This window comes from Ictidomys tridecemlineatus, chromosome 7 (genome assembly GCF_052094955.1).
Source record: "Ictidomys tridecemlineatus isolate mIctTri1 chromosome 7, mIctTri1.hap1, whole genome shotgun sequence".
NCBI lineage: Eukaryota > Metazoa > Chordata > Mammalia > Rodentia > Sciuridae > Ictidomys > Ictidomys tridecemlineatus.
The window spans coordinates 106,721,228-106,728,677 of NC_135483.1; positions in this window are offsets into that span (position 1 = coordinate 106,721,228).

Genomic DNA, 7,450 nt, shown 5'->3' on the forward strand with positions numbered 1-7,450 from the left:
ACAGAAAAATTCAAAACTTCTGCTATTTCTTATGTTAGGTTTAATAAGTCATGTTTTTGTCAGAATCTGCCAATTTGGACTGAATTTGTTGGCAATGCATTTATTTTATTATTTTAGTGTGTATAATTTTTTTCATTTTTAGTGGCTGTAATACATATAAAGTCATGATATTCTTGAAATCAGCAAATTATTCTTTTCTAATGTATAGTTCTTCTAGAGATTTATTGACTTGGTTGAGCCGTATTAAAAAATTTGGATTTGTTTGCTTTTCTCTTTTTTATATGTGTTTTCTGCTTTTTAAATTTTTTACTCTGATTTCTTTCCATTTGAATTTTTTTCCAGTAGCTCAGGATACTTAGATCATTGATTTTTAGCTTTTCTTCTTTTTTTTCTGTGAACAAATATAACTTTATTTCTTCTTTCTAATTCAAATACTTTTAATGATATTATTATTTTTATTTGTTCTGATTATTAATACATGACAGTAGAATGAGTTTTGACACCTCATACATAAATGGAGTATAATTTCTCATTCTTCTGATTGTGCATGATGTAGAATCACACTGGTGATATTGTCATATATGTACATAGGGTAATAATGTCTGATTCATTCTACTATCCTTCCTATCCCATGACCCCTCCCCTCCCTTCACTCCCCTCTACCTAATCCAAAGTGACTCTATTCTTCCCTAGCACACCACCTCACATTGTGAATTAACATAATATCAGAGAAAATTAGGCCTTTGGTTTTTTTGGGATTGGCTTATTTCACTTAACATGGTGTTCTCCAGCTCCATCCATTTACCAGGAAATGCCATAATCTTATTTTTCTTAAGGCTGAGTAATATTCCATTGTCTATGTATACCACATTTTCTTTATCCATTCATCTGTTGAAGACACTTAGGTTGGTTCCATAGTTTAGCTATTGTAAGTTGAGCTGCTATAAACATTGATGTGGCTACATCACTGTAGTATGCTGATTTCAAGTCCCTTGGGTATAAACCTAGGAGTGGGATAACTGGGTCAGATGGTGTTCCCATTCCAAGTTTTCTGAGGACCCTTCATACCACTTTCCATAATAGTTGCATCAATTTGTAGTCCCACCAGCAATGTGTGAGTATACATTTTCCCCCACATCCTCACCTATATTATTTCTTATATAATTTAAGGCTACATATTTCCTTCTAGGCCCTGCATTAATTGCACCCCATAATTTTTGATGTGATGTTTTTACTATTGTTCAAATAAAAATAATTTATAATTTTCAATTCATTTTCATTTTTGACTCTTTTTTCTTTGTGTGTGTGTGTGTACAGCTTAATATGCAATCGATTGGGAGCTTCCTAATTATTGATTTTTATTTTATGCTGTTGAATTCACATTTTATTCCACTATGGTTAGAGAACATATTCTATGAAATTTAATATTTCAAATTTTATTAAGCTTTGCCTCATAATAAATCATGTTGTCCTTTTGGTAAATATTTAAGATATTGAAATATCTTAATTACACTGAAGTTGGATACCCTGACATTGTTGGTAGCATGCTCTAACAGGTCGAGTGTTTCAAGTTTGATAATGTTTCTCCTAAAATATCCCGCATCTTTCCTATTTTTAATTTTTTTGTTTGTTTCTGCATTGAATCAATAGAAAGATTGGCTAAAATCTCCAAATATAACTTTCTTTCTTTCTTTCTTTCTTTCTTTCTTTCTTTCTTTCTTTCTTTCTTTATTTATTTATTTATTTATACCAGGGATTGAACCCAGAAGTGCTTAACCACTGAACCAAATCCTCAGCCCTTTTTTGTATTTCATTTAGAGATAGGGTCTCACTGAGTTGCTTAGGCCCTCACTAAGTTGCTAAGGCTGGCTTTGAACACGAGATCCTCCTACCTCAGCCTCCCAAGCCACTGAGATTCCAAGCATGTACCCCTGTACCTGGCCAAATATGACTATTGATTTGCCTATTTCTCATTTGATTACTATGCATTTTTGCTATATATATTTGAGGCTATGCTATTAGGTCATTATAGATATAAAATGTTTATATGTTATAATTACTTTGATGCATTTATTGTTATGGAATGTTGCTCTTTATTACTACTTACTCTAACCTCCACTTTGTCTGTTACATGGGTAACAGTCTTTGGTTAGTGTTACATTAAATATATTCTTTCTTTAATTTGCAAATCTTCTATATCTTTATAGTTAAGGTATTGCTTTTGAGTATAGCCAAAATTGATTTTTTAATCTTGTCAGATAACTTTGGCCTTTTTAAAAAATAATACAATATACATTCAAGGATGGACATATATCTTAAACCTCTCAGTACATTTCCACTAAATGAACATTCCTGTGTAACTAGCACACAAATCAAGAGGCAGAACATTCTGGCAACTCACATTCTCTCTTGATTTTTTTTTTCAGACACTGCCTAGCACTGTTTTTACTTCTAACATTAGATATTATCTTCGCCTGCTTTTGAAATTTATAAAAAGTGAAATAATACAATATTATCTTTTGTGTCTGACTATTTTCATTATGTTCATAAGATTCATTCACGTTATTGCATGTAACAGTAGTTTTCTTTGTTCTGTTAGTATTCTATTGTGTGATATACAATAATTTATTTACCATCTTTCTATTAAACATTTTCATAATTTTCAGTTTGAGACCTTTATAAATATGGTTGCTGTTCATTTTTTTCTATATTTTTAAGAACATATGTGTGCTTTCTCTGTTAATACCTAGCCAAAAGTGGGTAACACTTCTGTATATCATGCTATGTTCGTGTTCACCTTTAGTAGATAGCGCCAGACCACTATCCACAGTGATCATGTCCAGCACCAGCCTTACCAGCAGCGTAACAGAGTTCTATCCCCATGTCCCTGTTGACATTTGATACTCTTTATTCAGTGTAGTGGTGCCTCATGGATTTAATCTGCGTTCCTCTTCTGACTGATGAATTGATTCACCCTACTTATCTTCATTGATTTCTTTGCTATACTGTTTTGTGACGTGTCTTTTCAAGTGTTTTTGCTCATTTTCAAGTAGATGTAACTTTTTCTATCTAACTCTCAAGAGTTCTTTTTCCTATCCTGGAAGTGAGTTCTTTGTTACCTATATTTATTTCAGATGTCTTTCCCCACTTTATAGTTTGTATTTTCACATTTACTTAATGCAACCTTTTGATGAATGGACAATTTTTAATTTTAATACATTATAATCTGTTGGGTTTTCTTTACTCTGTAGTTGGTGCTTTTTATGCTTGTTTAAGAAATATTTGATGATGGGGCACAGCTAAGTTGTAGAGAGTTTGCCTAGCATATGTGAGGCCCTGTGTTCAATCCCAGCAACACACACAGGAAAAAGACAAAAGAAGAAACTTTTGCCCACCCAAAGATCATGACATTATTTATCTTTTTTTCTTGTTTAAAGGTATATATTTTTATTTTCTTATTTATTTTACCTTTCACATCATATTACAACTTATCATTTTTTAGCATGGTGCAAGGTTATCAACATTAACTTTTTTATGTCAATATTCATTTAATTTAATAGAATATATTGAAAAGTTGATCCTTCCTTGCTAGGCCATGTTGCCAAATTTATTATAACTGTATCATTTATATGTGTAGAAATCTTTGAATTGTAATTGCATAATAAAAAATATAACATTTATATTTAATGCATTATTTGCACCTAAATTTACCTTCTGTTTGTTTTTTCTTTCTTGTTCTTTGTTACTTCTTTTTTTTTTTGCTTTATGTTTATTAATCAAACATTGACTATTATCCATTTTACCTTTCATTTTAAGTTTTCCTATCATATATATATATATATATACATCAATATTTACTATGAAATAACAATATGCATCTTTCTTTTATGCATTTATTATAAACCACCTTGAATTGTTCCTTTAATGGCTCCAGAAAAAAATGAGTATGAAGACAAAATAAAGATAGTATAAACAAAAGCTGGAAATATAAAGACAATTTAATATTGTCCTTTCTCACACCATATGTGTTAATATTGTCATGTGCTTTTACACACACTTTAACCCTATTGGACATTAGTGTCATTGTTTTGCTCAGTATTCATTTGGATTAAACACTTCTCTTCTCCTCTTCTCCTCTTGCATTTCTCCATGATCAGGTTTCCACTAGGAGACATTTCCTTTCTTTGTGAAGAAGTCTTTTGAGAGAAAGAATAATTTCTTAAGGAAAGGTCAACAAATGATTTCAGATTTCCAGCTTTTGTTTATACCGTCTTTATTTTGTCTTCATACTCGTGTTAGAGAATAACACTAATAACATATTTTAGTTATTTCATTGTGTTTATATATTTTTGAACACTTACTTTTTTAGTGTAATGTCAAGTACTCTTCAATTTTTTAGCACATTATGCATAATAATACATATTCATGAACACACAAAATACTTGTGTCAATCTCATTCACCATTATTTCCCCCTTTCTTTCCCCTCCTCCCTCCTCTGGTCCCTTTTCTATATTCTACTGGTTTCCCTTCTATTTGTGTAAGATTATACACACTCACATACTTTTTATTTCCCCTTTCTCTTTCTAGCTTCCACATATGAGAAGAAACAGACTTAGTTTCTTCTCTGACTTTCTCAGTTTGGCTTATTTTACTTAATGCCATAATGTTTTCAAGCTCCATCCATTTTCCCACAAATGACATAATTTTGTTCTTCTTTTACAACTGAATAAAATCCCATTGTGTATATATATCACAGTTTATTCATTCATCTGTTCATCTGTTGATGAACACCTAAACTGAATCTATACTTTGACAATGGTCTTAACAAAAAATAACTTATTTTTGTTCTTTGGTGATACAGTCTGGGTCACCATTCCAATTCATTCTCCTCCACATTTGCTGTGTTTAACCTGGTAATAATAGTCCACTAAAAAGAGACTATCTGGTTGTTTTGTTCTTTTTAAAAAAAAAAAAAAAAACTGCTTCCCCCTTTCTTAACTTTCTGATTAATTTTATCATTATATAGTATCTTCTGATTAATTTTGCTTAAAGTCTTCCTTATTGGATATGATGTAGCTATTTCTGCTTGCTTTCAGATTCCATTTGTATGGAATATTATTTTCCATTCTTTTACTTTCATGGTTTCTACATCTTTGCTTGCAAAGTGTGTTTCTTACAGGTAACCTAAAGTTGAGTCTTATTTGTTAAGTTAGTCCACCACTCTATGTCTTGTAATTGGACAATTAATGCCATTACATTCAGGGTTATTACTGAAGGTTACATACTAATTTATGCCATTTTTTAAGAGAGAGAGGGAATTTTTTTCTAATATTTATTTTTTAGTTTTTGGTGGACACAACATCTTTATTTAATTTTTATGTGGTGCTGAAGATTGAACCCAGCACCCCGCATATGCCAGGCGAGCATGCTACCGTTTGAGCCACATCCCCAGCCCTATGCCATTTTTTGTTTGTTTTTTTAAGGTTCCATTCATTTCTAATTCTTATTTGATTATATATTCTTCTAATGAGATTTATTCTCTCTCCTGCTGTCTTGGTTGTGTTTATCTTCCACTTTTGTGTGTAACATTCCATTAAGTATCTTCTGCAATGCTTCCTTAATATTCATGTATTTCTTTAGCCTTTGTTTATCTTGGAAGTTCTTTATTTCTTTTTCAATTCTAATGAAAACCTTTGCTGGTTATAGTAATCTAATTTGGCAGTTGTTTTCTTTCATGGTATATACCATTCCATACCCTCCTGGCCTTTAAATTTCTGCTAAGAAATATGTTGTTATTTAAAAAAATGACTTGGCATTTCTTTCTTGTAGCTTTTAAAATTCTTTCTTTTTGTTTATTTTTAATGAAGCCTTTATAATTGTCTTTAGTGAAAGGTTTAATCCAATCTATACCTCTTCCTCATGGAGGTATAAGCCCACCAACAAGAACAAGAGAAGGAAACATTTATTTTGGATCATGGTTTTGGAGGTTCAGCATGGTTAGTTGATTCCATTGCTTTGGATCCAAAATGAGGCAGAATATCATGGTGTAAGGGCATAGTAGAGGAAAATAGCACAGGATATGACATTCAGGAAGCAAAGAGAACTCTACTCACTAAAACAGAACATAAACCCCAAAGGCATGCCCCCAGTGAACTATCTCCTCCAGCCACACTTCACCTGCCTGCAATTACCTCCCAGTTAATCCATCAGAGATTAAACCACTGATTAGATTACCCTTCTATTAATCTAATCATTTCATCTCTAAAAATTCTTACATTGTCTCACACATGAGCTTTTGGAAGACATCTCATATTTATACCTTAACAACTCCCTTTCTCTCTCAACATGATAGTAAGACTATTCTTGTATGGTTCCAACTGTATATGGTCTTAGATACATTATTTAACCTCACACTTTGAAATCAACTGCATTTGCATTTTTAAAAGTTATACTCCATGTATGTATAATATGTCAAAATACATTCTACTGTCATGTATATCTAAAAAAGAACAAATAAAAATATTTTTTAAAAGATTGTGAAGCCAATAAATGGAAAATATGTGATCTGAACCTAGATCAAAACTACAAACATGGGTGTGCCTCTTTGATGGGGTACTCATATACAAATCTGCAGCTGCAGTCTCATAATTTTGTGTATGGGATGCTTACTTGAGTCTAGTCTCTTTTGAAAGATCCCTGGAAGATAACCTGAGAATTCAGTTGTACCCTTTATGTGCTCTATTAAGTAAAAACTAGAAATATTTCTTTTTACTTCCAAGAATATGACACCAAATTTTTAAGAAAATGTGACAGATTTCTCAGGCTAACTAATTGCAAGGAAAAAACACTGTAGGGTGCTGTATTTCCTCAAGAACTTAAGATGATTTGGAGTTATCTTGTGTAAAAGGTGCCTAAGAGATGATTAAAATTACTTAGAACAGCTGCACACACCTTGATGCTCTGAGGATGCTTGAAACTTTGGTAACTTTGATATGCTAAAGGTGGGAAGTACTGAATTTAATATTGAATGACTTACATAAGAATCTTAATTATGAATTCAAAAGAATGTTAGAGATTAATCAAGTACTTTGGGGGCAGTACAGTTCACCTGTTAAACTTCCTTTTTCTTAGCAAATTCCTGATAACAGCACATTTCAGCAGATCCTAAGACTTGTATTCCTTAGACTTTAAGAATGAGTCATCTCTTGGAATACAGAAGAATTAGCTAATGTAGACATACTTTCTAGTATAAAATACAAGCTTTAAAAAGTTAAATAGAAATTGAAATAAAGAGAAATCCTCAGGGAGAAGAAATTGAAGACTCCACAGCCAATACGCAAAGCAGGAAAACTCATGCCTCTAAAGCCCAGAAGAAATCAGAAGTAAAGATACAAAGAAATGGACAGAACCAGCATTTCATGAACCAAACAAGAATAGAGGCAGCAGCTT